The sequence below is a fragment of the Sorex fumeus genome, unplaced genomic scaffold, assembly GCF_029834395.1.
Source record: "Sorex fumeus unplaced genomic scaffold, SorFum_2.1 ptg000075l, whole genome shotgun sequence".
In the NCBI taxonomy this organism is placed as follows: Eukaryota; Metazoa; Chordata; class Mammalia; order Eulipotyphla; family Soricidae; genus Sorex; species Sorex fumeus.
This window is the reverse complement of record NW_026606132.1, coordinates 26,174,743-26,183,846: the sequence shown is the minus strand read 5'-3', so window position 1 is coordinate 26,183,846 and position 9,104 is coordinate 26,174,743.

The window sequence follows — 9,104 nt, the reverse complement described above, 5'->3', positions numbered from 1 at the left end:
TCAATTATACAATGATCTGAATTACTTTTTAACCTTTAAAATGTCAAAGCTGAGCATCTTGCTGTGGAAACAGACTTTCTTTTTGAGAGCCAAAGAAAGGAACTTCCCATCACTGTACTGAGACAGCGAGACTCTGCTAAGAGTAGGGATGACAACAGGACCTCATCTCACAGCACAGTAACACAGTGATGTCATGATACCCACCCAATCTGAGCTGAACACGCTAAGTCCCCACAGTAACCCCACCATTCCTCCCTGGTTTCCAAAAGTGAATCCTTATGCAATGAGGAAAACTCCAGGCTCTATTTCCAGAACCCAGTCTCCAGAGCAACCTTATTTTGTCATGGTAGGACATTTGGATGATTAAGAAAAAATATATTTGGTTATCAAAGTACAAGAACTTTTAAAGAGAAATAAACTATGCAAATCATTTTAAGGCATGTAAGTTTTAATAATGTTGATTAAGGAGCATGAAATGACTATATAGAGTTAACTATCATATTCTGGGTTATGGGGCTATGGACTATCTAATACATTTTTCTTTTTAGCATCGAGAAACCTAGACATAAACAGTCACTTATAAATTTGCTCCTAGGTGATTTAAAGATAAAATTCCTAAATATTATCACCTGTACTTTCATGTTGTTCGGCCCCAGTGAACCTATCAGCCAATTTGCCTCAGGGAACATTTCCTTCTAAACGCTGCTGTGGCTTCAAGGCTGTTCTTCACTTTGTATTCTTTCAGTGGTCTGCTCTGCTGACCACCCTTGGATTTAGGTAGGCGTGACCCTAACACCTCTCTCTCAAGACCTCTCCCTGCACCTGCGCCACATTCCCACGCATCCAACTGCCTTCCAGACATGGAATACGGCCAGACACCAGACACCTCAACTGGACATGACCTAATGAAATGGTCTCTACAGTGATTTAGGCCAAGAGTGTCACCCTCCATCCAAATATAAGACTGAAACCTGAAAATAATCTTTCCCCGTCCCTTTTCCCCTACTCTCTTTCATTTTGTACAAATTCCCATTATCTTTCTTTTTACTAGGTGAATATCCTGAAGGTAGTGTCCCTTCTTTGTTCCCAGCACCTACAACAAGGCACTGTCATTGCTAGAAGTTTCGAGATTATCTGCTGAGTGAACAAAGAAATCAGGCATTTCACTGAATTCAAACATTTGTGCAACTATCACCCCATGTCTGCTGGGCATGACATAATTACTTTCAAAGAGATGACATAATTATTTTCAAGGAGATGTCAAGAATTCAATATACTCCTGAAAAACAATTCAATATCTTCATATTGGTTTCTAAATAGTAAATATCTTCATATGTGAGATAAAGAGCATGTGAATGAAAGTGTTGCTGCACTGTCTCATGTGGTGAACACAATTCATATGTGGCTAAATTATAATCACAACTAAAATACAATTCAAAATTTAGTTAATGGAGGTAGCCACATTTCAAGTGTTCAGTAGCTGCATGTGACAAATGACAATTTTATCAGAAAGTTCCTGTTACTACAAAAGCTTCTTGGACAGTGTAACAGCAAATGAAGTAACAAGTTTCATTGGATAAGACATCTGACAACGAAACACTTGAAGATCATTGGATCTTGCCTTAAATTCACTGGTTTGAATACTGAGAATATGAAAATAGGGGCTGGAGTGATAGCAAAGCAGGTAGAGCGTTTGCTGTGCACGTGGCCAACTCTGGTTTGATTCCCAGCATCCCATATGTTCCCCAAGCACCGCCAGGAGTGATTCCTGAGTGCATGAGCCAGGAGAAACCCCTGTGAATCGCTGGGTGTGACCCAAAAAGCAAATAAATGTGTTTAAGAATATGAAAATAAAAATCTTTCAAGTTTTTCAGTGAATTTACAATTATTGCTTCCCTGCCAGTGAATACAGATGGCAATTTTTATCATTCAAATATAAGAGTAACAAATTAGCACAGACACTGTTAGGAAAAGAGTGTTTTCTACTTGCACTATATATGAAAACAAATGATTTCAGACACAGGACAGGAAATATGGCAGAGGGTGGCTGCTCCATTCACGAATCATCTTTGGTCACAAATAGATACAAACAGAACCACCCTTTTCCCAATTCCATCAGTTCATTTTCAAAATAATAAAAATGGTGGCTTATAGAGAAAACTAAGAAATGAGGATGCATTTCATTACCTAATTTGGAACTATATTATTAGCTATGGTGATCAAAACAGCATGATACTGTAATTAAGATAGGCCCTCTGGTCAATGGGTTAGACATGAATAACCTATGACAAAACCTCATATTTATAGAGTTAAGTTTTGGTAAGGGAGCTGGGAACATGAAATGGAGTACAGATAGCCTCTTCAACCAATGTTACTGGTGAATCTGGATAACCACACGCATAAAGCTGCATCTATATATTACAGCTCACACAAAAGTCAATTCAAGGTGTATCAAAGACCTTGAGATACAGCCAGAAAGTATGAAATATACTGAAGAAAATATAGGTAGAACACTTCAAGATATGGACCTCAAAGATGTCGTCAATGATCTCTTACCACTGGCAAAGGCAACAGAATCAAAAGTAAACAAATGGGACTACATAAAATTAAAGAGCTTCTGCATGAAATACTCGCTAAACAAAAAGACAGCTAACTGAATAGGAAAAAATATTTGCATTCAACAGATCAAGAAAAGGTTTGATATCCAGAATATCTGAAGTACTCACAATCACTTAATCACTTAACTTCCGGTTAGTTGTCGACCTGCTCGAGCGGGCGCCAGTAATGTCTCCATTTGTCCCTGTCGCTTGCTAGTGTAGCCCAATGGCATCTGTTCGCTATGGGAACATGAAGAGCTTCAAACTGATCGTTCATGATCTTGATGAAGAAGTCTGACCATCTGGTAGGTGGGCGGCCACGCGGTCTTTTGACATCCCGTGGAATCCAGTCGGTAACAGCTCTAGTCCAGCAGTCATCTTTAAATCTCATTACGTGACCAGCCCATCTGATTTTTCACACCTTAGCAAACGAGACAGCGTCCCTGATTCTTGATCGTCGACGGCTGTCAGAACTCCGGATTCTTTGTCTTATTTGAGTGAACCATGATATTCCAAGCATAGCTCTTTCAATTCCTCTTTGGGAGACCTGAATAGCGTTCTCATCCTGTTTGCATAGGGCCCAGGTCTCTGAGGCATATGTTAATGCAGGAAGAACAGTGGAATCAAAGAGATGTGCCCGGAGCCGGAGGTTCTTTGTCCTCTTAGCTATTTCTTCGACGTTCTTGAAGGCGTTCCAAGCCGCTCTCTTCCTCCTGCGCAGCTCAGGTGCCAGGTCATTTGTCAAGTTGACTTCTGGACCTACGTACACATAGCTGTTGCATTCGGAGATGGTCATTCCGTTGAGAGCGAATGGGGTGTCAGGAACGAGGCTGTTTCTCATAAACATTGTCTTCGTAAGATTCAGCTATAGTCCTACCTTTCCACACTCACGGCCAAAGGCGACCAGCATTTGTGCCACTCAGCTGATATTTGCTGTTATTAAAACAACGTCATCAGCAAAGCAGAGGTGGTGTAGTTGACAATCATCTATCTTCACTCCCATTCCTTCCCATTCCAGTCTTCGCATGACGTTCTCGAGGGTGGCACTGAAGAGTTTCGGTGAAATGGTATCACCCTGCCGAAGCCCTCTCTTGACATCAACGATCACTTCTTTGTAGAATGGTGAGATCCTGGTAGTGAATCCGCAATACAGCTCATGGAGGATCTTGATGTATTGGGCTTGAATGCCCTGATTGGCTAGGGCTTCAATGACCGCTTCCGTCTCAACAGAATCAAAGGCCTTCGTTAAATCAATGAACGTTAAACAGAGCGGCATCTTGAACTCCCAAGAAACCTCAATGAGCTTGGATATCATGTGGATATGGTCGATGGTGCTGAATCCTTTGCGGAACCCGGCTTGCTCACATGGTTGTCCTTCATCTAGTGTTCTGCCAATCCTATTTAGGATGACTCGCGTGAACAACTTGCAGATGACAGACAGATGGCAGATCGGGCGATAGTTGCCAATGTCATGGATGTCTCCCTTCTTGAACAGTAGTACGGTCCTGCTGGTTTTCCATTGGGACGGAACCTTGCATTCAGACAGGTAGCGTGTGAAGATTCGAGCCAGTGTATTGATGAGTACTGACAGCAGGTTCTTCAGATGTTCAGGTCTGACCTTGTCTGGGCCGGGTGCTGTTCGTTTCTTTACTGACAAAATGGCGTGTCGGATTTTGGAAGGGAGAACGTTGGGAATGACATATCCATCCTGTGGAATTTGGTATGTCGGCAAGTGGACATGGCTATCGAAGAGATCTGAGTAGAAGTCATGGATAATCTTCTCCATTGCCGTTCTGGAGGATGTGATGGATCCATCAGGACGTCGGAGGGCAGTCATCTTGGTCTTGTAGTTGGCAAAGGACAGGCGGGCGTTACGAATACTTTTCCTGGCTTCTGCCGCATCAACCAGCACTTCTGCTCTTCTCTTTGAGGTCTTCCTTGATCGCATCTCTGCACTGGTTTGCGAGCTCGGACTTTAGCTTGCGGTTGCCTGAGGCATGCGCGAAATCACGCTGGCGAATAAGCTCAAGAGTTTTCGAAGACAGGCGTTTTTTGTGGCTATTTCTCTCTTGGTGTTCCTTGCACAATTATGGAGGTGCTGAACCAGTCGATCATATTCCTCGTCAATGTTGTCAACAATGGCATCTTCCCATGTTGCCGCAATAGTGCCAAAGAGCTCCCAGTTGGTGGTCGTTCTGGGAGTTCTCTTTTTAAACTTTGCAGCCCTTTCTCCCCACTCTGTGAAGTAGAATTTTCCACGAAGGAGACGGTGGTCCAATCCCGTTCGGAATTCTGCGACAACAGCGACATCGGTCAGGCAAAACCATTGATTTAATATGATGTGGTCTATTTCATTGTGGAATCGTCCATCGGGAGACTCCCATGTCCAACGTTTAGATTCTGCCTTCTGGAACTGTGAGTTACCATGAATGGTCTTGGTTGACATGATGAACTCAGACAGTGTCTCACCCTGTTCGTTCCATTCTAGGCCATGGGTCCCGATGTGAAGTTGTTCAGCTGATCTTTTCGGTCCTATCTTGGCATTAAAATCACCCACAATGATCTTGTAGAAGGTGTGATCTTCTTTATAGAACTTCTCCAGCTCCCTGTAGAACTTCTCGATTTCTCTTTCATCATAATGAGATGTTGGTGCGTAGACAACGAAGATAGAAACTGCAGGCAGTGAGCCACATCTATTCAAATGTAAACGTCCGATTCGGGTTGTTAGGCATTCGAATGAATCAATGCTCTTGGCCAAGTTTGTGTTGACAAGGACACTGACGCCTCTGACACCTCTTTTATCGCAAAGCACTCACAAAGATAAACCAAAAATTCAAACTGCCCACCAAAACTAAGAAGAGGAAATGAACAGACATTTCTCAGAAGACAGGTGAATGCCAGTAGGCATATGAAAAAATGCTCAGCATCACTTATCATCAGAGAAATCCGAATCAAGATGACAATGAGATACTATCTCAAACCGGTGAGAATGGCATATATCAGAAACAGTAGGAACTATCTGTGTCAGTAGGAATGTGGTAAAAAAGGAACTCTCATTCACTGCTTGTGGGAATGTCGTCTGGTATAACCCCTGTGGGAAACAGTATAGAGAATTCTCAGTGAACTTAGAATTGAACTCACATATCACCCAACAATGACACTTTTGAGTGTCTGCCCCCACGGCATAAAAGCACTCTCAAAAGGACATATGCACACCATTATTCATTGATGCCCTCAGTACAATAGCTAAGATATGGAATCAACCTAGGTATCCAAGGACAGCTGAATGGATTATGAAGATGTGGGTATACATACACAATGGAAATCTGTACAGCTGCAAGAAACCATGAGAACATGCAATTTATGCTGCAACATGGTTGGAACTGGAAGATTTGTTAAGTGAAGTAAGCCAGAAGAAAGACAAACACAGGAGGATCTCACTTATCTGTGTTATACAGAATAAAGGAGAAGGAAATATAGCACAGGAGCAGTGCCTACATCACCCTTAACCCCAGTGCTTAGAGACAGGAAGGACAGAGTAAGAAAGAAATTAAAGTGGGGGTGGGGAAAAGAGAATAGGAAATTATGGGTGAACAGAGGCCAGGGTTTCAGTTATACGGGAGATACGGATGAGTGGCACAACCATATATGCAAAACACACTCAATGCACCTGTAAACATGAGATCTAAGCTGCAACCACTGGAACTTTGTAAAGTGCCTGTCAAGTTGACAGGTGACGATGGAGTGAGGGTTGGGGTGAGAAGGGAATCTGGGAATACTGTAGAAGAAAGTTGACACTGGTGATGGGATTATATCCCTAAAACTCGCTATCAATAACTTTGTAAATCACAGTTAATTAAAAAAAATTTAAAAAAAACAAAATGGTGGCTAGAGAGTACAGATAGTAGGGATCTATCCCTGGAACCCCATATGCTCCTCTGAGCCCTGCCAAGAGTGATCCCCGAGCACAGAGCCAGGAGTAAGCCTTGAGGCACTGCTGAATGTGCCTCACACCTCTCCCCCAAAGGAAGATGAGTAAGGAGCATTTTGCTGGCTGTATTTGCATGAAAAAGACAACTCCTACTATTTTTTCTTTTAAAAAGAGAAATTTACATGTGTAAGGGAACTCTCCATTTGTAAGGATGACACTGCAACAGGAAGAGGAAAGTTAGTCACTAGATTCTTTCCCAGTAAAGAAAGCAATGACTTAAGATGTGTCATTTCTTGGAAAACGTGACATTTCTGTACTGCATTTTCCTCTGAGAACCTCTACAGGTGAGCTTCTTCCACCCCCACGTCTTTCATGCTATGGAAGCTTGGCTGTGGATAGTACATTTTTTTTACCTAACTTTTTTACTTAAAGAACTACGATTTACAAACCATGTTGTAGCATGAGTTTTAGATGGTATTTAAGGAGATTTAAGGTCATTTCAGGGAGTCATTTTAGTTATGTTTGTCATTCTCCTGCCAAAATGGTTTTAAAAGGAATGAGGTTTCAGCAAAGAGTCAAGAAAGATAGAGGGAAAATTGTGTCCCCCTTGAAGGGGAGTAGTAGGGTTGAAGAGAAGCACAATGGGTAAGGTATTTGACCTGCATGCAGATGATAGGGTTTCAATCCCAGAGCACCACCAGGAGTGATCCCTGAACACAGTGCTAAGAGTAAGCCCTCAGCACCACTGAGTGTGATGCCCAAGCACAAAGCAGCAACAGAAATTAGATAATCTCTAGTTTTGCTCAACTCCAGTCGAAATGTTTTAATTTTGCTATGCTGCATGTTCAATATGACTTAGTTTTCACCACCAAAGCACATTTGTCTTGTAAATTAATGAATCACATGCTAAAAATCTGTTCTGTTTCTTTACAGTAACACTGCAAGCTAACCTCAAAACATTCTCCACAAAATAAACAGAAAATGAGTAGGAGTTACTGCACACACTGCCAAATTGCTTGTACAAACTAGTATGTTCTATTCATTTCCAGAAAGTATATTGTTACCACACTAGTTTTGGTGGGGGAGAGGGGTTAGGACCACACCCAGCAGTGCCCAGGGCTCACTACTGGCTCTGTGCTTAGAGATCACTCCTAGTGCTGCTTAAAGGACAATATGGTGTGACAGGGATCAACACAGGTCAGCTGCATGCAAGGCAAGTAAGTGCCTTCCCTGCTATACCATTTCTTGGGCTCTTTAGTTTCATTCTTGCAAATACTTGTTTTCAGGATGCAAGCAGACTGATTCACCAAGTCCACTTATTAACTAAGTTTGCCACAAAGCAACTTAGTAGGAACCATTTGAATGAATGGTCAATAAATCAAATGATCTATTTACCACACTGCTCAAATACTGATTTACAAAAAAATCACCAAGGGATTATGTAAGGGAAACAAATATGTATGAGGTCTCTAGTCATTACTTCAAGGTGTAGAGAGAGAGATGGGGCTTGGTTTCCATGAGAAACGTAACTGCAGTGGGCAAGATTCTATTCACACTTGGACTCTCCAAGCACAGGATATGGTAGAGCTCACGAGTGTTGACAGAAAAAGATGCCTCCCCCTTCAAGCTAAGTCCCTGCATCCTCCACCTCTGACCTGCACCACATAAACAAGATTACATCAAAGGTCTTGAAACACGCACCTGCCTATGCAGCCATGCAGCAAACTTACTCAAGTCTAAGTACAAAGACTCACCACCAGCACAGCAAGAACCCTTGAAAAGTAATATAGAGAACATACAGTAGCCCAGCAGGCTTACTGAGCAAAAACAGTATCACTGAAGACATAAACAACACTAGTAAATCCTCAATATTTTTAGTGACACTGTGATGAGGATGCTCAACAAGTTCAAAGAAATGATAGCACAGGTAGTCAGCAAAACACAAGAAAGGATGAGTCAAATGAAAAAACTACTATAATCAGAAATGACAGAAAATTGAAGAACGTGACAGGTGATATAAAAACATCAATAGAAGTTATGAATTGCAGAATAACAGCAGCTGAACAAAAGATCAAGGAGCTCCAAGATGAGAAGGAAGAAACCACTATGAACAGCAGAGGTGGAAAATATTACAAAAACAAATGAACAGCATAGAGAACCATGGGATGAGTTCAAGAGGAACAATGCAAGAATCAACGGAATCACTGAAGAACAGGAAGGCTGCTCAAGGGTAACTCCTGGTGGTGCCCGAGGCTGAACCAGATTCGCCATATATGCAATACTAAATCCTTGCTGTATTGCTCTGGTTCTTTTCTTTCCTTCTATTGGTGGGAAAGAAATTTTATTAAAAGACTCTAATGAAATGAGTGTGCTGTCTGAGTCTACCAGTTATCTATAGCAGATTAATTTGTACCTTCCACGACCCTATTTTGAAAACCCATGAGAAGAGGAATCAGATCCCAAATCATCCCAGGGCACTGTATGTGATTGGAACACACTACTTCAGGTGCGACACAAACCTGTGCACAGATCCTGTTGGCAAAGACCTTTGGGGACCCAGCCAAGAGAGAAGACCC